This window comes from Neopsephotus bourkii, unplaced genomic scaffold (genome assembly GCF_033783945.1).
Source record: "Neopsephotus bourkii isolate Nb327-2 ecotype Australia unplaced genomic scaffold, CSIRO-AGI_Nbou_v1 NB_1765, whole genome shotgun sequence".
Classification (NCBI taxonomy): domain Eukaryota; kingdom Metazoa; phylum Chordata; class Aves; order Psittaciformes; family Psittacidae; genus Neopsephotus; species Neopsephotus bourkii.
In genome coordinates this window covers 5206438-5229613 of record NW_026902239.1, presented here as the reverse complement: position 1 = coordinate 5229613, position 23176 = coordinate 5206438, and the positions used below count along the sequence as shown (strand labels likewise).

The 23176-nt window shown below is 39.9% G+C and overlaps 1 long non-coding RNA gene across 2 annotated transcripts; it reads right to left on the bottom strand.

Moving 5' to 3' along the window:
• Positions 1-527: 527 nt before the first annotated feature.
• On the bottom strand, positions 528-8064 carry LOC133225616 (uncharacterized). Of its 2 annotated transcripts, XR_009729211.1 has the most exons (3): positions 7877-8064; positions 4185-5821; positions 528-960 (listed from the first exon to the last, which is right to left on the bottom strand). It is a non-coding gene; the product is annotated as an uncharacterized LOC133225616 (long non-coding RNA). The 2 variants fall into 2 exon arrangements; XR_009729210.1 differs by lacking the exon at positions 7877-8064 and having other exon boundaries at positions 4185-7379.
• Between the last annotated feature and the right edge of the window lie 15112 nt (positions 8065-23176).

Here is a 23176-nt window from a genome sequence, read left to right as displayed (position 1 = left end):
AAGAGTGGGAGAGCTGAAACAATCACCAAATGGTAAAATACTTGTTCCAAGAACACTTTACAAAAGTAGAAAATGATGGTGACTTGGCCTGGAGGAAAAAACATAGTGAAATATAAATATGCTACATTGCTAGATCAGTGAAGAAATTAATGGAGGTGATCAAGGATTATGCCTGCTCATAATGTAGTCATGGCCATGCATAAATGCACTCACAAAGAGAAGGGCAAACTTCTGCTGCTGGCACAAGGACCTCACAGACAAGTACTAGCACATACCGCGATCACTTTAAGTACTTCTGAGGATGAGTACTGAAAATTTCTATGGTCCAACTTAATTATTAGGTGCTAGATAACTTAAATTTATCACTGTAGAAAAAAATATTCCTCTCTTAATTAATTCTAGGGCCTGTAAAAATTGTTCCCTGGAGGCTGCTAGATTGTTCCAGTACTAATTTAACACATTCCTGTCTAGACTGAGCCATCAGTATAGCTCACTGCAATACAAACGATCATATCATCACATGAAACTGCATTGTGTACACTGTTTATTACATCAGAAGCTTTTCATTCAGGCAGTAAAACCAGTTATAGATAGCACAACATGTCCCAGAGTCTTATGAGTTCAGAGGAGATAGATAGAAAACTGCCAGGCAGTTTTCCCTACCCAGCACAGCAGTACCCTATCTGGGAAGGGAGAAGTCCTGTTCACAGATCAAAATACACAAGAGAGAAAGCAGCTTTCTGCTGACAAAGATCATACTTATAGCTTTCACTGGAGAGATGCAAGCTGTAAAATGTGCAGTCTAGCCATTCTTCATTCATATGTAATAAACACAAATGCTTTCTTGCAGAAATCAATGACTCAAGGAAAAGTTTGTTTGCTCTTTGAGTGATTTGGGAAGGCAGAGAAGAATGCTGTTGGGGAGTACTTGGCACGAATTTACAGCCTGAAGACAACAGCCTGCAATGGAAGTTGGGAAATATTTAGAAAATTTTAGAAGAGATTTTGTTATATTGTTCCTGTCTCAAATGATGTGTGGATGGTGTTCACCTCCCTGCGGGAGGGATGGGGGTGCATGGCTAAGGAGGGAGGCACTGAAATTTGCACGATCCAGTCCCATTGGCCTTTGTTTTGTTTTGGTACAGAGGGAGGACAGAAAGCAAGGAAAGGACACTCCTTGTAGGCCTAAAAAATAAAGAGGTGTTTTAATTAACACGAATATATTGTGCTGTATGAATTGTCTTATATTACTAGCATAATGGCAGGAGATGGGGGGGAGGGGAGAGGAGAGGTGGAGGTACTTTTTACCATCAAGCTCAACAGCACAGGAAAACACGCATTTAGAGATAACCAAAATTTTTTGTTATATTAAATTTTTATAAAGTCAAAGCTTGCCCATTTTGCAAAACATAAGCTGTCATTGTTTTGACAGGAAGGAGGGAAGAGGGTGGGGTAGGGAAAAAAGTAAAGAAGAGAGGAAGACAAAGTACATGAGAACAGGCACATGTAACACTTCCCAAAAGGCTCAGATGTTGATGAGAAGTGACATCTTGACACAACTCAGTTTAATGAGTTTAATGTTTGAAAGAGCTTGGGTTTATTTCTGTATGGAACCAAAAGGTGTTTCAAGACCTCAATAGATAACCCAAAATGGGAAAGCCACTCTCCAAGAAGATCTAACTAGGTTTGCTCCAGTGCATATCAGGCAGAACCTGAATATGAATAAGCTAACAGGCACAGAATTTACACTCAGGTTTATACTATGCAAACCATTATTATACTTTGCAAACCATATTATACTATGCAGCCATTGTGCTACTAATTGAGAGCTCATGGACAACATACTGACTTGCACCTTTATGGGCAGCCATCTGAGTACAAATAGATTCTTCCAAACCAGTTTTCTTAATTGCATCTTCAACCTGCTGTTTAGGGACACTGTAGTAACCGACCACCTTGGGCTCCTAAAAAGCACTGAAGAGCACAAGCGACAGAAGCTCACTAGGGTTAGAGGAGAGGTAAGCAAAGCAACACAGTTCTCAGGCCCATAGAAACAATCAGAAAGAATCTTTCCAGCCTTCTGAGTCTTCTGACTGCCCAAGTGATTGGTTCTGGTAGTCTCTGGGTGAGGTGGGTCATTTTCATTGTTACTGATGCAGCTCTGTGCCTTTCAAAGAACAGTTCTGCTCACCTGTCTGCCTGCCTTTCTGACTGATACTGGCACAGCAAGAGCAGGGGCCTGAGACCACAAGCAGCAAGCAGGTTCTTCACAAGACTGAACAGAGAAACAGAGCATGTCGTTTATTCCTGCAGATTTATTTCCAGTTTACAACCCATGCAAGAAACCTGTGTGAATGATACATAGCTGAGATAAATTTCTACTTTCTTTAGAAAAACAAAATAATAATTTCACAGCACCATACATAGGTATTTGTCTAAAAACTCCTACTATGCAGAACATTTTTACCTCCATTGTTTAAGATACACTGGAAACCTTAGCAAAGTTAGAATATTGGTTTAAACAAAGGGCTATTTTTTTTCTGAATATGTTGGAAATGTAAATTTAAATCAGCCAAATATTTAGCTGAAATGCTATGAAGATATGCTTTCAATTCCACTTACAGAAAAAATATGCCTAAACTAAGAAGAATTATAGTACTTCATAAAGTTTTGGGTTTGGTTAGGATCACTTAACCTGGTTTAGCAGAAGCAGATTTCCCATAGTGGCTTCTAGTAAACCACCATCGATTATCGCAACATTACAAGAGGCCATTTTCAACTTGATTGTTTGCTTTCCAATTACAGCTAATGTTACCTTGGTTATATCAGGTTACCCTGATTACAGCAGCTGTAAAACAGATCAAGGTCTTAGAAAACCTAAAGCTCAATTGGCTCTATTTCTAGAAATCCTATATTTTGAGATCGTTGTAGTTCCAACCATACAGGGCATCTTAGGCCAGAACACAGTGGCTATTGGAAAGGAGCCATCTTTTCATCCTCCTCACCTACCACTTGCTGTAGCAGTCCCAGACACGTGGTAGGAGGAGAGCTGGAAGTACCACACAGGAGGTTACAGAGCAGATTGACTTTACATGACTTAGCATCAGTATAGGCCACTGCTTAAGAAGAAAGACTCACTGGTAATATCTAAGCATCTAAAATGTAAAGCCAGAGGGAGTCAGATATGTGCACTTGCTTTTCAATGCCCTGTGCCATACGGCATTGCTACATGAGCCTTCCTGCCTCATAAGCTGAGTGGAAGTAGGCATGTGTGTAACTAATGCATGTACTCATCGTGTCCTGCTCCTGGGAACAGTGCCAGGTTCAAGTAACTGATACTTCCAGTAGCCCATTTCACCCCACTTGTGTGATCTGTGGGAATTATTAGGGTCATGTTTGCACAAGCCAGTCTGCAACAGAAGGCCAGCCAATGCTTATCTGCTCAGAAACTGGAAGCCATTGAGCTGGTAGGCACCAGAACTCATTTGCTCTGAAAATCAGCACTGTTAGATGCAAACCAGGTCAAGTCAATACCCCTAAGTTCAATGCCAGTCTACATCATGGTCAGACTAGAATGGACAGTCTTGCTAAATTTGATAACTTGCTTTATCATCATGTCTACTCTGTAATTTAATTTCTGTGTTAACCCCCTCCTTATCGTAGTTAAATGATGCCTGAAACACTTATTTGACTGAATTCTGTGTCTTCCACCCCTTATCTATCATAATGGCTTGTTATTAAATATGGAAAGGGTTAGACTTAACATAGGGAGATGGGAAAGTTTCCAGGATATGCACCTGTCTATTGCACACTAATTGGGTCACTCATGCACTGACAGACTAATGTGTGTAATGTACTGGCTGGTGTCTTTCAAAGCATTATAAACCTACAGCCACATTAGATGTATCTGCTATTATGCCCAGGAAGAGCTGTGCAAATCCTTGTGTGAAAAATCTGAGCATCTTCTAAAAAAGACCAGAGAACTTGTCTTCTGCTGTGTTCGCATCTTCTCATGCGCTTTTCCTGGAAACCTTCACCCACCTATTTAATGAGGCTAAAAGATCCTCAAAGAAGTAGCTTATGCTTACACACACAAAGATTTTACATTCTACCTCTCTTAAGTTGCCACACCAGTAATCTACTTCTAATTATACTCTTGAGTGCAAAGGAACAGTATCTCTTACCCGATCCAAACTTTCAGCCCCAAGCTACAGAGCTTCTGCTTTGCATTCTCAGCTCTGAAATCACAGGGTCAACAAAAGTCAGGAACAAGTTTGTGAAATCACTTTGATTGATGATGGTAAGTTTGTTCACAGTCCATTGCCTCACCAAGCAGTAGGAGGTGTTTCACCAGTTATGAGTCAGTGTCTGTAGCTGGAACTAGATGCCTAACAGCAGGTTAATACAAAATAGAAAAGGATCACCAAGGACTAAAAAAATCACACTAATACTTTCAACAATAAAAAGTGGCCACAGGCAAGGGGCACTGATATCACTAAGAGTGTTCTTGCCATATATACAACAAAAACATTTCTCCAGACTAGCATTGGCTCTACTGACTTTTTTAGGAACCTGCCGGCAATCAGGAATCTCAAAAGTTTATTTGGGGTTGGGATTATAGGGCTCAACTCCAGTATTCCCTAACGTGAACAGGAGCACACAGCAAGCATCAGCTGTCTTAAACTCTTCCCATGCAAACTGGCACATGGACACTCATGGTACTCTTTGAGATGCATCTGAAAGCAAAAAGTAATGTAAGCCTACATCATCATAAGAAATTAGTTGGCTAGATGCACATCAGGTTCTGTTTCAAATGGGTTAGTAAGCCCTTAAGGAACAAATAGTACATTTACCCTTAAGTGCTCTACTTCCTGAAAAGATCAGAAAAGAAAAATGATCCCACTTACTGGCCATGCTTCCTTACAGATCTTGCTTTCTAATGACCCACATTTTCTGGCACAGTTGCCTTTTCAAAATTCAGTGTTGTCAAATACTTCCAACAGATGCACAGTCACAACATTTTCCATCATACTCACATTTAGATACAGATCTCTTCAATTTTCTCTTAAGGATGGATTGTAGGTGTTATCTTTATTTATTATTTAAAACTTGGAAAACAGTCAGGTGTAACTTTTGCCTAGAGGGACTCAGCACCTGAATACATGCACAGATTTCAATGGAGCACTAGGCATTATAACGTGTTTTACTTGTATATGCCTGCTCAGTTCTCCCACCTTTAGCATGGAATATTCACTGGCTCTGTTATCATCAACACAACTTAGCAAATAAACCAGCAGATAGAAACCTGCCCACTTTACTGTGCAGGCTGAGAGATCCACATCAGTTGGATGATTCCTGGAGCATCCATCTTGAGAATGTTCTCATCTGTCCAGGTTTTGAGCTGAGATAATCAGACTAAACATAGTACATATTGTATTGGCTTTACACTGGAGCAATTCTTCCAGTTGAAATATAATAGCTAGAACACTTATTTGAAAAAATGGTCTATCTGGAATGATGATCTGTTCTAGTTTGCTATTACCCACCCATACAAAATGTATGTGTCAACCATCCTTTCGGATTTATTGAAGGAGAATTTATCACAGTTGTTTATCAAGAATCCACTAAATGAAAAGCCCATTCATTAAAGTACATCCTTAATTCATTTCAGGCTCTTTCATGCCCTGTCATGTTATGGATATTCCTATTACACAATCCAAGCAAGCAAAACAGAACAATCCATCCTTTGGCTCGCCAGAACATTCACATGACCTGATGACAAATATCCATCATGGAAGAAATAAGAGCTTTCACATGGTGCCTGAAAAAGAAATGTTCAAATGGACTCATCTTAATAAACAATTTAACTTATTTCAGACAAATATTTGTTCTCATCAGGAAATAAAGCACCCATTTTGTTTTTCAGCTACTCATTAGAAACAACAAAAAAGGAGAACTTATGGGAATTCAAAAACACCGCCAACACCCTTTTCCCCCTTATGTTTGTAAATAGTCTGCAGCAAGTGTCCCATGTGCACTGAACAAAGCTGCTGCTCACTGCCAATAAATGAGACAAACGGCACTACAGAGAAAAGCTTAGACTGAAAAGGAGGAGATTGACCCTTCCATCATACATGGTCTGAAAGACGGCTGTTGCTGATTCCTGAAAAAGCAGAACAGGACAAAAGCGCAGCTTTTCCTCATTCTTGGGTCAAAGGGCTTTCAGCACAGCTTGTATCTCTACCTTTGACTCAGAATGAATGGCTAGAGTGTGCTGAGTTGTCACTCCTTGCTACTTGCAGAGCTGTGCAGCAGATTCACATCACCCCATGTCAAGCAACTCAAAAATGCAATATAATACAGTGATGAAAACCCATGATGGGTTTAGAGTATTTTTAAGAAATGTTTTCTTTCCTCCTTTATCTTCTTTTCCCTTTCTCAGTCTCCAGATTGAATGTTCCTTGGTGCTAACAGCTTTTGGGCTTGACCTTTTAAACCTCTGCATAGGATGTTTTAAACTCTCGTGTGTAAGTATACTATATCCCTTCAGGGGTTCAGCCCTGAGGACATTGCTTATCTATACACAGCAGGGCAGCAACCCATATGTTGAGAGGGGAATGTCTGTATTAGAAAAAAGTACATAACAAAACTTTGGTTTCATATACACTCCATTGCTGAGCTCCCAGCATTTTCTCTAAAAATCATTTTTATTTCCTTTAATTTGGCCTATAGTTTTCTCCTTTGAAAACCTGTTGGCACGAAAATGGAGCAGAAGTGCAATAAACAAATATAAAAACAGCAGAAGTGTCTTGGTACATTTTTTGGTCCGTATCTTAAAGAAGTCTTACAGCATATTTTGAGGTCAACAGAAGGGTACTTATTAATCAGATTGGACAGTGTTACTTAAGCAAAACAACTGATCTTACATCCCTTTTTACTTTGAATCATAGTGGTTAATATGGAAATAGACTCCTCTTGCCCTGACTCACTCTTTAAATTGATTAAAAGGCAAGGGCTTGCTCTACCACAAAGGGACACAAAAGTCAGATAAGCCAGTTCAGAGGCAGCAAAATTACCCTCTGTAAATTTTCCCTTAGAGGACATGCCCAAAATGGCCCGCACCACAATTGTTTCTCTTGAAATGTTTGCAGAAGATGATGCAGAGGATGCCCATCTGACAATCTCTGGCCAAATGTCTATCACACAACTTAACACTCATTACTTGCCAATGCATTAACAGTCACATTATGGGAAATCTGCCCCACATTATGGGAAAAGAGACTGTGCAGCATAAATGGGAGGGAAAGAGATGTCTAGCAGATTCAAGCCCACTGGGAGAGGTGGTCTTGGTTTCTCAGCTCAACTCACCAGGGAAAAAAGGGAAATTACATCAACCACTTCATGACATCAGGATTACAATTAATGACCTCAGGTGGGAAGCATCATGTCACAGGGAGCCTAAATCTTTTGAGGAATGAAAGAAGGTTAGAAATGCATATGAGTTACACAAACTCAGTGAAGAATTTATTGCAACAGCATTGCTCTTTTTCTCTGTTCCCCTGCTCTCCCTCCATTCCCTTATCCTTACTATTAAGTCAGCTAGGAATGGAGGCAAAGCAAGGCTTGCAGCACTCCAGAAACCTGTGTTGCTGCTGCCAGAAATGAGATAGGATGAAAAATGCAGTTATGTAGCTTTATGAACGTTTTGCTCACACAGGAAATCTAATCAGCAAAGACACCATGTATTTTAGGACATTCTAAATAGCAATATTATCTATAAAAGGAATGAATGCTATTACATTAATTCCCCTTCTAAAAGTAATACATTTCATCTCCTTTGCCTCATTGGTATACCTATAAACCCTCTACTATTTACAAGTAATAAGTGCCCAAATATTGCTCAGATCCTAAACTCCATTTGGTACAGAGGAAAGAGGAGGCAAAGCTGTGTCCATCTGCTCCTTGGAAACATTAACATCTAGTTAGGATTTAAGTTCATTCCTCTTTCTCAATCTCTCATGCACCCAGTCACCAGGAGGGAGAAAAAAAAGGAAACCCACAAAAACAAAACAACAAAACCAACAAAAGCTGCAATAAGCCAACTTACCCTGCATTAGATTCTTCTCTGAGGTTTTTACACGGCCAGCTGACTGGAGAATTCCTTAGGCAGCTTCATGTCTCTGCCATGCAGGAACTAAGGAGCTTTTCAGCATGTCCCAGGTACTTTACTATGAAAATTAAAATATTATGAAAAAGGTAGCTTACATAATCTTTTAAATATTCCTTAAACCAGCACTTCATACTTCCTGCTGGATCAGAGAAGGAAGAAACTAGAAAGAAATAATCTGATTAGTAAATCCATTGAATCGTCTTCTTTTTAACAGTTAGACTCTACTAACAGTACATGTAATATTTGAATGTGAACCTCTGCTACATATATACCCATATTACATAGACATAATATGCATATAATACATATGTAGGGCAATGTAAGTGAAGGTCATTTCACATCCATGAAATAACGGGCCACGAGGATGACCAGGGGACTGGAGCACCTTCTGTATTAAGACAGGCTGAGAAAGTTGGGGCTGTTCAGCCTGGAGAAGAGAAGGCTGCGTGGAGACCTCATAGCAGCCTTCCAGTATCTGAAGGGGGCCTATAAGGATGCTGGGGAGGGACTCTTCATTAGGGACTAGAGTGACAGGACAAGGGGTAATGGGTTAAAACTTAAACAGGGGAAGTTCAGATTGGATATAAAGAGGAAATTTACTGTGAGGGTGGTGAAGTACTGGAATAGGTTGCACAAAGAAGCTGTGAATGCTCCATCCCTGACGGTGTTCGAGGCCAGGTTGGACAGAGCCTTGGGTGATATGGTTTAGTGTGAGGTGTCCCTGCCCATGGCAGGGGGTTTGGAACTGTTATTCTATGAAATCAGTTTCAGCTTTGAGAGAAAAAACATATGCTGTCCTTTCATCCCTGTTCCTGAAGATCCCTCATTGGCTTTACGTCCCCACTGCCCTAATCAACAGGACACTTCTTTCAGAGTCACTTGTGACTACATATCCTGTGGTTTCTCCTCACCTGACCCATTATACTGTGAAGGATATTTACCAAAGACAGATTAGACTTGTGCAGCCCCTCACATTTTTAGCTGACATTAAAAATCATCAGTGACTGCAGCTATTGCTGTGACTGGCACCCCAGCTGTCATTTATTTCTGGAGGCTCTAGAACTAGGCATGACAGAAGACATCCCTTCATTTAGAAAGCAAGCTCTGCAGGAAGACTGTAGCACTCTTCCACCTGTCTGATCCAGAGAGAACAAATAAAAGATGCTCTGATCCCAGTGGGTGACAGCCGAAATGAGGAATACAGTGATGTCACAGGGGACTAGAAGTTCAGCCAAATGGAGAGCAGATGAACTCACGGACAAAAAACATTCTGTCTCCATGTAAGGTCTGTGTAATCAAAAACAAACAGAAAGAGGAAAGACAGTGAAGACATTTGGGCAGTATCATTCAACAGGACTGTTTTCAATGGAGTCAACAAGTCTTTTACAACATTGGTATTCTCAAGCTTGACATTAAATCAGTAACAGAGTTCAGTGTATACTTTGCTAGATGGTTTTAGTCCTCCTATCCACTTGTTCATATGTTATCATGTTAACAATTCAATATGGATCTTGTTACACTTGCTGGGGAATTTCCCAACAAAACAGATTATTGTCTAGAAACTATTGACTGGTCAGAACCAAGAAGTTTTGGCCAAATTGGAGTGAAAGGCAGGAGTTTTTCTGGAATTCATCCTGCCTCTTTTCCTTTGGGAATATGAAGGTATCAATGATCCCAGGTTCTCAGCTTCTGGGGAATTTCACCATAATCAGCACTAACTCATCCACCAAGACTCAAGGTTCAGGCTCCTTGCCCCTTGATTTAGGAGTCTAAGAGAAGAAGAAGCCTAAGAGGCTCTCCTCAGCTGCTATTTCTCTATCAATTTTTCCTTCTCTGTCCATTTGCCTCATATACACCTATACAACGGCAGCACAGATGATCAACTCATTTCACATTACATTTCACTTTCTCAGGTCTGCATTTTAGTTTTAAGTACAACCCATGTTGCTAAAAATAACAGAGAAGCTACAATAAATCTAAAGCGAGAAGCTTTCTACTTGGGAGGAGGTTACCTCCCAAGACAGCGCAGGATGGAGCACACTTCTCATTTTGCTTTATGCCAGTGTAATCTTTGTTGCAGATATCTGAGGAGACAATTTCTGCTTCTCTAGGTGAAAATTAAAATGTGATGGGCAATATGCTGGGCAAAATAAAACTGCAGTCACATCATGCAGTGTTAAGGTAAACAGCCTCTTTGTTAGACATGCTGTTGAAAGAACTGGAATGAGAATTAGAAGTGTTTGAAGACTTTCCCTCGGGGTTTAAAAGAACAAGTTAAAATGAATTTGACTTGTGCCATGAAAAGTACAATACCTAGTGCCCTACCAGAAGAGAGACAGTAAAGGAAAGCTCTACTATGCTTGGGCACCACAGACGAAACAGCAAATACAGAGCACATAAATGATGTTCATGTAATTGATTATTAATCTGAAAGGACAGGAGTACTGTTCATCATTCATTTACTTCAACATGTTTCATTAAAATAGATCTACACTTTCAAGAGCTTGACATCTTTAGATAAGAAAACATTGGATTTAAACAAAGAAATCCCACAGATGCCAATTTGACACATGCTAATGAGTGGCAAATAGCAAACAGAAGTCTTTGATGACCCAAGAATTTGAATAAATAAATGTCACAGGGGGAAAACAGTGGGGGCTTCAGCATTCTTAATTGCTTTTCGATTATACCAAGGAAAAAGAAATGTCTGGATTTTGATCTGAATAAAAAATTGGTAGCTTTACATAGCTACGCACTTTGAGTTGATATTTTCATAATATTAGTAATAGTAGTAGCAGTAGTGGTAGTAGTGTTATTATTTTAATTCCTGTTCTCAGATATTGATACAAAATTCAAAAAGAAGAATAGGAAGCAAAAATTACCACCTTGGGATCAAGAAAGGATTTTAACCCTTACTACACATACAGCAATGATACAATAAACATCATTTGCTTAATAACATCATTGCTGTATAAAACAGAGTGACCACAAGCCTCTTGGTAATTCTTCTAAGGATTGTAGTAGCTCTCCTCACATCACGTGTTAAGGTGTGAAGCTAAAAGGCACAAACCAAAGATCCTAAACTGCCTTCTACTGATTTGTCAGGTGGCATCAAATAAACAATGAACACTTCAAGTGAATTTCCCATATTATAAAGGAGAATCAGTATGGAAAAAAGTACCCACATTGGAACATTTTTCAAAAACCGGCCAATTTCAATTTCTCTTTGTTGCCCTCTTCCCCACCCCCAAAAGAGCAGGAAACCAAAGTTTTATAATCCCAACATTTGAACAAAAGTTCATTGTTAAAAAAAAAAAAAAAAGCCGTTTTAGCTAGATAGCATTAATATTGCAGGTTTTAAACTGGAGGAGACCTTTTGTAGTACTGCTGCCAGTTTATTGATCTTCTCCTAAAGGCCCCATTGCACACCTCCGAGCACTGCAAAATCTTTTAATCTATTTATCCTTATGGCACCCATGAGATACAGCAAAGCACTGTTATCCCCATCTGCCAGGTGAGCTGATGGAATTTAAAGCTGATGGAATCTAAAGCTTACACCCTTGGCTGAGTTGTGCACCCAAGACCCCAGCACAGGCAAGAGGAAGGGGCTGGAGGCTACTGCTCAGCAGCCACCTAACCCTGTTTGTGCTCTGGGTTATCACTAATGCTCATTTAGTCTTTCACCAAACCACTGGGGCCATGGGTCTCTGGGGATGCTTCTAAAGCACAATTCTTGCCCTGGCAGTTCCTGGCAATTACACCAGAGCTAAGCCCTGAGCAGCCAAAAGCACCAGGGCAAAGAGATACCCTCCCAGCAAGGGGCCAGGAGCCATTAACCATGGTTGCAGTACCTCCTCAGGATGAAGAACACCATGCTCTGAGTTAAGCAAAGAAAAGAATGGAATTCCTCTCTCAGTCATCTTGGACATTTTCAAATTCAACTCAGCAGCTATTCATGCATGTGGTTTGATACCACACCTCTGCATCTGAGCAATCAACCCACTTCAGGAAAAAGTGTTGACAAACAAGAATCCTGTAAAGTAAGTATCCACCTCTCATGAGGCCAGTTAAGCTGGTGCCTAAAAAATTCCCTGCCTATTATTCACCTTGCATAGGAGAGCTGCACTTCATGGCTTGAAGTGGCCATGAAGGAGTCAGGTCTTGCAGTGCTGAGAAGAAAACCTGCATGTAAGCCCTGAGTGGTCTGCCAATAGTAACAGGAAAAAGGTGATTGAAGGTGAAGCAGGGATATAAAATCAGGCATTCTTGAATTTGCTCATAAATTCTGGTTTTCCAGCCCCTGGACTATCCTCACTGCAGGGCTATATAGTTTTGAAAGGAGATAAGAAGCATTCCTGTCATGACCAACCGGGATGGTTTTTATCCAGGAATATGTTCAAAATCTCTTCTCTCGACCATCTGGCAATTAGATGAGCACACATGGGGTGGGAATGTTAATCCATGACATTAGCTTCCTTGAACTGATATAACCTCAGCATCTACAGTAAGAGAGTCTGATTTATGCAGAAAGATTAAAACCATTAAATGTGTTTAGCTTGGCCAAACAACTTCTAAAGTGGGAGGTGGCTGTAAGCACTAAACTATTTGGAAGGCATAAAAATTGAGTAAGGAAATTAAGTGGTTGGGTTAATCCAAAGGAGTGGAAATTATCCCATGTGGTGGCTGAGTGCAGTCAATTTTTATACTAGACTTATACACATTAAAAATTGCAAAGCGCCCCATTTTCAGTCAAAACTACCATTAAGGCATGTACTGCTAGAGTAAAATAATGATTTCTCATTTTCAGTGACCAGCTTACGAAAGGCATCAGTACAGGCATGTGTATTGCAGAGAGGAGAGAGGGAGGAAGGAAGGGAGGGAGGAAGGAAGGGATTCTGCTTCTGGGACAGTATACTCAATTATTAAAGGCCCAATCTGCTGCCCACATCTTTTTCATCCAAAGGCAAAATGGACCGCATTCATCTTCATTGCAACTTCACCACATCTCACAGAGATACATCACAGCTCTCTCTGCTCAAACCCCGAAGGTTTTTGATTCAGCACTGAAGCAAACATCTTCATGAGCAAGTAGCAAGTGCTTTCATCTATCCCATCACACAATTCCAGGCTTTCTTTTCACCTTTTCATGATCTAATTTCATATTGCAGTTCACAGAATCACAGAATGGTTGAGGTTGAATGGGACCTCTGGAGGTTGTCTTGTACAACCCCCCTGCTCAAGGAGGGTCATCTAGAGCTGGTTTCCCAGGACTATGTACAAATGTCTTTTGAATAAATCTAATTATATTGCCTAAGACCTTTAATCAACAGTAAAGTCTAAAATGGAGTAAAGCCAGCATATGTCCTAGGAGGAAAAAAAAAACCTTCAGGCATAGTCATCATTTAAGTCATAGACTTCCTTGGAGAGTCCATAGCATAGGATTACACATAGCATAGTCTACACATAGCAACTGACAATCCAGTTTTAGCAAACTTGAATATTTACTGTTATTGACTGTCATTTCAATTGTATTCTGTTTATTCAGTCTAGAAAGATACAGTTGATGAAAAGAAGAACTGCCTCTCTGAAAGTCACTTGAGATCTTAGGTAATCTTGATGGATTGGACCTGAAACTCGTTGTTCCAAGATACTGCAGTGTAAATAGATAAAGCTAAAGAAGATAAAAAGGAAAGCCAAGAGCAGGACTTCCCATCTTTCAGGAGGTCAATGGCACAGTGAAGAGGTGAGCTTCAAGAAACCCAGTCCTAGTTTTATGAATCCAGATGCCTTAATCACTGATCTTGAAGTCTTAGAGAGCCCCTCCTAAACCTTCTTTCAACGTTGTTAAAAATGCTGCTGCTTACCTCTAAAATACAGCTATAAACAAGCATTCAGGACAAAGACACATCATCTTTATGAATAATTCTGTGCACACATGCTGATAGGGCTTTTACAAAGATTGATCTGAAAAATGATGTTTCCCTGCTATTTGGGCATGCTTTACTAGTGCGTCTGAAAGCTTTTGCATTGAATCCAACACCACAACAGTCCATAGGTTTTAATCAATTTCCTGCATGACATACACTGCTTTGTTTATAAAAGATTAACTGATCAGAGAAGCATGCCTCTTGAGCTTTAGAAGCACATCAGCAGTAAGCTTTATATGTGGGCATAGGCAATGGCTATAAGAGCATACTAACAGAATCAACAGGGGTCTCAGAATTGATTAACTGCTTATTTATATGTCCGCAGATTGTTTAATTGACCCATTCTAAGCATAGACTAAATACAAAGCATGTTGACTTCTTCAAATATGGATGACACTATACTGAACATCTAGAAACTTTAAGGGGAGAGGAGGTTTGTCAACAGGGCTGACTTCCTCAAACCAATCTAAGCAAGTTAAATGCACAGCTGCCACTGAAATTAGGAGCCAACTCCTTGGTATCTTACAGAAACCTCATTCTTCTTCAAATTTTTCATAAAGGGAAAATAACCCAGCTGTATTGTGAAAATTGGAAGGTAACTATTGTTAAAATTGGTGCTGACAGAAAGTGATCACTTAAAGCTATCAATTCGTACACCTGCAAAACATTAAAATGGCTTTAGTGATAAGTTCTTTGTGCTTCCTGACAATTTTAAATGATAGTTCATGTTCCACAGATAAAATGGGTATAATGCTGGAAATCATGGGACAAAACTAAAATGGTGTGGATACCCAGTTTACATTCCTGCAACTTATGTGCAAACCCTCTTTCTCTGCTATCTAACCAAGCATGTATTCTTTCTTAACATATGCAGACACTCCACAACATATACCTAACATACCTAATACCCCAGTTCTGCAGTTCCACATAACAGATGTCAATATCTGAGGTTCCCAACCCATGGTCCGCATGCCATAAAGGGTATAAAAAGCTCTTCCAGATGAATGTGTGGAGCAGGTGACAGCAGTAGTTCTTGACAATGGCTGCATAGAGTTTTCCACAGGAGCTGCAAGATAAATCCCTCATGGTACTCCAGAGGGCAATCAGGAGTTTGAATCATTAGCACCCAACACAGACATGCCTACAATTCCAATGCCAATGGCAGGAACTTGGCAGGATGAGGTAGAGAGCACTGGATTAGGATGGAAGAAAGGCTAGATCATATTTATCCCCGAGGTGAAAGGCAAACAGAAATTAAGAAAGAATAGGGGTAAGATTAGAGTGTTCATTTTGGCAGATAGCGAAGGAAGGGGAGGCCAGGGGGTAAATAGGAGCTATGGAGTGAACTACTGTTTAAAGGTGTATAGAGGGAAGCAAGGAGCTTAAAGTTGAGAAGGGAAGATGGGAGGGAGTTGAGTCCTAGTTTAGGAAGCAAGCAGGCACATGCAACCTGCCCTGAAAGCTAGCAACTGCTGCTGCCTTGAGTAGTGGTTCCCAAACAACAAAACCTGGAAACTCTGTTTCCATTAAGTTCAGCCTGGGTCAAACAGAGTAGAAAGTGAATTTCAGAACAAAGGGATTATGGCAGACAACTCCCTGCCCACTCTCCCCTCCCTTTTATAGGAAGAGGAATCAGGAGAAGGGCTCAGCTTTGGAAATCTGGTTCCAATCCCAACCCATTTAGTGTCAGAACCAGCACCCTAAAGTGCACGCATGGGACCAGCAGGAACCAGAGCAGCTCCAAGAACAGGGTATCTATCCCATGCTCCCTCTCAGGTGTGTTGCTTACTGACATGCTACTTTTATATCGAGACTGGACTGCTGAGAGAGTACTGTGAGGTAGTTTTTAGGTCTATAAATGCAGAGCTATCATTTGTGGTAAAAAGGAAATTAAACAAACAACAGATGTGTACACTGGAAATGATGCCAGGGAACAGCAGTCATCAAAAATACGTATGCTTTTTTTCCAGTGACCACTAATGGACAATATGAGGATTTGATATCACTGGAAAAAAGCTGTCCTCCCATCCCACAATTGCTTAGGTGTATTTTGGCCTAGTTAAGCAGGCAGATTTAGCCCTGACATCAGTAGAAATCAGTGCTTAAAGTCATCCATAAGCATCTGCACAATCAGACACTGTGCCCCTATAGTTGGCTTATTCCAATGCAGTTCACAACACTGCCAGAGAATCATATTTAAGACTGTATTGCAGTATGTTCAATCTATTTAGCTGGTAACTCCTGCACTTCAGGGTATACAATTGCCACAGACTATTGCTGAAGATTTGTTTTTCTGATCACCAGTTTTCCTGATCATCTGGTTTCTTTTTTGGTTAAGACGTGATTCATTAAACTGAAGGGACTTTGATTTTCTTTATGTTCACGTCAGTCATGCTTGCTTTGCTGAACTGCATATGTATATTATTTGTGATATGCATAATGTTTGGAAACAAATGAGCAATACACTCACTAAGGATAGAAATTACCAGCTCCAAAGGCAAGAAAATGATGTTCATTCCATTATCTAACTTCACCAACAGAAATCTCATTGATGAGCTCTAGCCTAATATACGGACATAAGCATAACGCATAAGCAATCTTCCTACCTCATAATGAGAGCTGATGTCTCCTCATCTAAACCTCCATTACTTCTGTCATCTCATTTTAATGTGATTTCCTTCTTACAGATGCATTTATGTTAAATTTCCCCAAGCAGACTAGAGATATTATGTTTGTTTGATATCTATTGCAAAACCTTTTATGTGGAATGAAAATAAGTATAGAAAAGCTACAGGAAGGTTTTGTACCCTCGTGCACTCCAACTATATATATTGTACACTGCAGATTCCTTCTAAATTAATGCTATGCTCCTTCTCAGAAACAATTCCAATTCCAAAGCTAAGGATTAGCAAGCTAAGCTGCAGGCTCAAAAAAACCTTTTATTTGAAATTTTATTATTGCTGATAATACTGGAAATAGAATACAGAAAGGCCTTACAGATTTATCTGCTGAACTGTATTCAGCATGTCTAATAAAACAGTAGCATCCAAGAGTTTTCTTCTACCTACATGTATAGATTTCTTCTTCTAACACACCTATGAACCTCACCACATTTGTCTTACCAAGATACAGGTCCCAGAATCTAATTCCCATCAGAAAACTCTTAAAGATGGAGAGGTGAAACCAAACCTGGATGAAGTACAACTTGCATTTGGAAAACACACATCAAATTAGACTAACCTGATCATTTTTCTCCAACTATCTAAAAAAACTCATTGTAGTTAAGGGTGTCTATAAGCTACACGTCTAGGTGGAGATAATTCACTAGTGTTGCACCCCAGGCAGTCCTGGTGGGACACACCTTGGGTGCTGGATTAGGTGCAGGGCTCCCCAGTACAAGAGAGATATGGGTATAGTAGAGCAATCCAGTAGAGGTCCACAATGGTAGTTAAGGGACTGGAGCATTCTTCATACATGGAGAAGCTGGGAAAGCTGGGACTGTTCAGACTGAGAAAGAGAATGCTTGGGGATGTTATCAATGTGTATAAATACCAGATGGAGAAAGCAAAGGAGCCAGACTCTTTTCAGGGGTGCCTAGTGACAGAACAAGAGGCAGTTGGCACAAATACAGGAAATTCCATTTAAAAATAAGAAACTTCATTTGTTTTTCATGGGGGTGTTTGAATGCTGGAAGATATTGCCCAGAGATGTTGCAGTCTCCCTTCTTGGAAGTATTCAAAACCCACAGGATGTGCCGCTGAGCACCCTGCTCTGAGCAAGGATTTGGACTAGACTATCTTCAGAGGTGCCTTCCCACCTCAGAAACTCTGTGAGTCTGTGGAAATTATGCAGTACTAAACAGGAGATTAGTCATTCAGCTGGAGAAGAGAGTTACTGCATTGATAAGGAACCTGCAACTGCCAATAGACAACACAAATGTGTTAAGAGGAAAATCACTAATTCAGCCGATGGCATTTGAACAAATCTTTCCTTATTGTTTTTATCACTGGTCTTGATACCAAACAATAAGAACAGTTCAATGAAATCCACAGCTGACAAAGCTAGGAGGCTCTGCTGACAAATCAGGGGATCACTGCTAATGGAGAGGAGAACCAGAATATCACCACAGAGAAACTGAATGCTCTTAAAGATTGTTGAAACAGAAATAGGGTAAGTGATAGAAAAATACATACAAACTAATAAAATAATTGCAGTCTTGCAATCGCAGTGAGGATGCAACGTTTGGAAACAAATGACAAAATAAAAGACTTAGAAGTTTTATTTGACCTCAGGATAACGAGAAAACCTATAAAAAAAAAAAAAAAACCCCAAACCAACCAACAAACAAAAAAACCAACCCAAAACAAGCAGTCCTGAGCAACATAAAGCTATTTACACTCCCCCCACCAAAACAAAAAGAAAAAGATAGAGTTGTACTAATACTGTTGCCACTGCAAAAGGCGATATAATGCTGTATACAATTCCACACACCTACATTCAACAAAATCCACTTTGCATTTCTGGGGGGAGGGCAACAGGTGAATGGAAAAACCTTCTTCATGAAAGGACATAAGGAGAACTTAGTTTATTTTAACCTAGCAGAATAAAGGTTAGGGGAAGAAACAAACTAATGAATTGTGTTGCAAAAGAACAAACAGCTTTGAATAAACTGAATCTGGAAAACAGAAGGTATCTAACCATCAGACCAGTGAGATCCTGGAGAATCCAAGTAACTCAGGAGAAAGTATGGAGAAGATATTCAGCTAAGTTTAAGATTAAGGCTGAACAGCCTGTGAAAATGATTGCAACATGGTGGTCTGTATCAGGTCTCTACTTCACATGCTGCCCTGGACCACAGCACAGAGGCCTTCTCTGAGGTGTTCGAAATTATACTGGAAATATGACTAAATATAGAAAGTATAAAATACTCCAAGTTCCAGGTTGTTTAATCCTACACTGGGATAGGTCATGGTAGTTAAGAGGAAGTAGTGAAGTAATTGCTATCTTAAGGCAACTCTCAGATATATATATATATATATATGTTTATGTGGAGGAGTGATATGAGAAGTTCTTAGGCTAAGGTGAGCACCCTGAGCTTAAAATACTAATATTGAACTCTTTGCCAGCTGTTCTTTTCTTTTTTTTTTCCCCCTTTTCCACCACTAACAATGACATGAAATAATTTAATTAAATTGAGCCATTCATAGACTGTGTGATGGTGAGATTTGATGAATAAAATCAAGAGATATTTCTTCATTTGTCGATCTAAATTTTTAAAAACTAAAGACGTGCAATTTGACGTTGTCAATAATATTCAGAAGGTGTAAAACAGTACAAACCCAGTGATTTAAATGGCTTTGCTACTGCTCCACACTCCTCCAAAATCAGCTTCCATGTATCTCAGATTCTGCAACCGAAGGGAATGTATGCATTTAAAAAAATGGTAATAGCTGTCCTTAAATTAAAGAATAACTGTAACTACCACACAATGCTGAAGAACAAGAGAGCATGTATGACTCAGATAAATTCACTTATGTGTTTAGAGACTCAAAAGAGAAGGGGTTTTGTGCTAACAGGTTAGGAAAAACAGTATGAAGAAAATCCTGAGGGCAAATGATCTAACAATTGTGTCATGACATGTATTTTAGAAAGCAAAAAAGATTAACTGCCATGGTGAGCTAAGTGATCATTTAAACAATATTGCAGACAAAGGAACTAGTTCCCTGCTGAGTTTTTAATGACTTGAGAACAAAACAGTCTCCACTTAGACACCAGAAGCACTTGACCCAAACAGCCTGCTCTTGCTGTGTTCACCAGTTTGTGCCCATACTGCCCTTCTGGCTCACTGTTGAAGTGAAACTCTGAGTGTCCCAATTCACCATCTGCCAGCTGGGTTTGTGGAATCATTTTAGCTCATTCAAACTAGATTCTCTGAGGAGGAAACTCACAAAAGCTCTCCTCCATCCACCTATGCAACAAACTCACCCCAGTCCATAACAGAGACAGGAAGTGGCTAAATCAATGACTTGTCCTTCAGAGAGCCTCAAACCACATGTGAAATGGATGTATCAAGAGACCAGATTAAAACTAGTCCATATTAAAATACCAATAACATTAACAATTTTGATACATTAGATGTTGATCCATCTGCCCCAGTATACTGATCTGCTTCTTGTGCACAGAATTACTTGCTTACTTAAACGTGGCCACAGAGGCAAAACCACCATTTCTGCAGGTGAAGGGTGTGTGCTAGTAGCTCCATCAGATCTGCAACTGCCATTAATTTATGTTTGGGTTTTTCCCCCATGGTGAGTAGAAACTCAACACTCCCTCAATGAAGTGACAATCAGTGTCTCTTCTTCCTAGCAGATGTATACCTGACCAAGATTCAATAATGTGGGCTATCAACTGAACTTAAGTTTTCCTAGCAGACACCACTACTAACACAGCATAATGACAAGGCTGCTTCTTACTAAAGCAATTGAAATGATTGTTCAGAAGAATTTATTTGCATTTTATGATCCTATTGTATGATAGATACTCTTCAGAAAATATAACACCTCATGTCAGAGATCAGCAGAGAAGAAGATTCCTACCACTGAATGATTGAGACTTCTGTGGGAATTAAAAGATCCTGTTGCAAGCCTTACAGGCAGCAGACATTAGGTTTAGAATTCCACACCCCAGTTTCCACAGGCAGATTGCATTTTGGCTTTGGGAATAACCCTCAGTGTCCCTGTTACAAAACCCTAATGCATGCTTCCATGTCATCTCTAGCACTATTGTACTTTTATGGCTATACATGTCTGGGTTTTGTCCATCCACAGTCAGTCCAAAACTACTCTCACAATATTGCAAAGTAGGGTTATTTCTAATTCTTGTTTCATCTTGTCCATTTTAGTTGCAGCACTGAATCATGTTAACTTCAGACCATGTAATTGCTTATCCACATGAAAGGTAAGTAGCCTCACAAGCAACATAATGTGGGATCCAAATGAGGTTGCCTAATGCCAAGGTACCCTTGCACCAAAGTACCATGACACTCCTTGCTGCTGCTTCTCTGCATGTGCATCCTCAGTGAGTTCTCCCTGATCCCAATGTGCTGAAAATCAGGTTACTTTGCAGCTGAGCAGAGCCTGCGTTCATTGTGCCTGTAGCTCTCCCTCCTCTCTTGCACACAACAGGACAGTCTCACCATCATCCTCTCTTTCCTCCAAGCCCTTCCCTTTGATTGCCTCTCTTTCTTGGTCATGGGTCTGGAACACAGCTTGAAACAAGCTCTGCTCCCATGTGGCAAATCATCATAATGTGTCTGCAATAATCACATGGACCTGAGGCATGGGTCTGTGCAACATCAGGTCTTCTCTGAACACGTAGCCTCTAATACAACCTATATCAGATCCAGGGAATGCTCATGGTTTAGTGAGCACCAAAAAACCTCTTTCATAATACCTTTGGGCTGCAGCACTCAATACTGTCCTAGGAAACATCATCCAGGGGACCTCCAGGTGAGGATAACGCAGGGCACAGAGAGGGCAGACTCCTGCAGCTGCCTTCCATAGCTGCTGTGTGCCAGGCTGCACTGGTGCTTGACCCATTTACAGTTGCCATGGAGAGACTGAAGCATACAGAAGTATCACATCCCCCAACTGCAACGAGATCTCACAGAAATAAATAACTATTTGTGAATTTAAAGGGGAAATACAATAAAATAATTATGAAAATCTATGTCCAGTGACTGCTAGCAAACATGAATTATTTGACAAAGCTAATCTATCATCATTCATTATTAGTAGGCTGCAGCTCTAACATAATTAACCCCCTTAATAAGAAAAGGGAGGAAACTGGGCACAGTTATGGCACCTTTCAAGACTATCACTTTGAAAATTCAAACACTTTTCATTTTAATGGTCTTGCAACACAAAAACAGACTAAAGCAGCACTAAGCCAAGAATCACAGTTTTATGTACAGTGTAATTTCTTGCAAATTTTGTAAGTAGGTTTTTCTCCATCCAAAGAATGAGATTTCTGCCATCTGTAATTGTGCTCCAGCTACAGCAGCTATTATTAATGAGAACAGCACAGTCGTAAGACTGACGCTCTGAGATTGTGAAGAGCTCAAACACCCTCTTCTTACAAGTGCTACTACTTGGCAAGGTTTCTTGGAGAAATGAGAAAGAAATACTAGTATATTAAGGTTCATTGAGACAATAGGAAATGACCAAAACCTTTTCATTTGGGCTTCAGACCAAAGTAAACATTTTATGCATTTTAAAACTTTTTTCATCAGTTTATTATTGTTTTCTGCCAAACTGATTTTATGGATCCCAAATAGGTATAGAAATGTTAAATATTGCAATCAACTCTGTAGTTATGAGACAACCCAATTTTGCAAGCTTGGTGGCTGAAGGTAATTTTAGTCAAGCCCCCAATTAAGGATATTTGCAGCACATAATAAGAATAATTTATTGAAACTATGGCACAGTGAACAATGTGTCATATGTATGGTGTCAATAAACTCGTGTCAATGTATGGTTCTTGATTAGCTATTTATGTGCATGTAGCTAATCACGTACATTTATTATTTTCCCTTGCCATAAGAACAGATCAACATCCCCAGACATCACCCACAATTTGGGGAGTTTAATCTTAAATTAAAAATACAATCCCTTTTTGTTGTTTTTTTTTTTTTTCACTGATCCTTCTGAGTCTGTTGCACTGGTGATAGCAGGGAGAGAGAAACAAGCTAAAAGAACAACGTACAATTAGCAAGCCATATAAGGTGTATTATTCTATCCAGAAGTCCCATAGGCATATGATTCAGGGCTAGCACTCCTGAAACCGGAGAGGGAAACCGTGCTAAAACAATTTTATTAATACAGACCCAGCTTTGGGTTTTTTTCGCTGGTAAAGATTGAAATCAGACAGCTGAAAAGAGAGGTAGGCAACGGCTTTCATCCAGCCTAGAGGCAGAGGGAAGTGGACTCTCCTGCGGTGATGCAGTGCCATCTAGTGATTCCTTTCCTCAATGAAACAAGAAAAACCCACTAAATTACTTCTCCAAGTTAAAATACCGCTA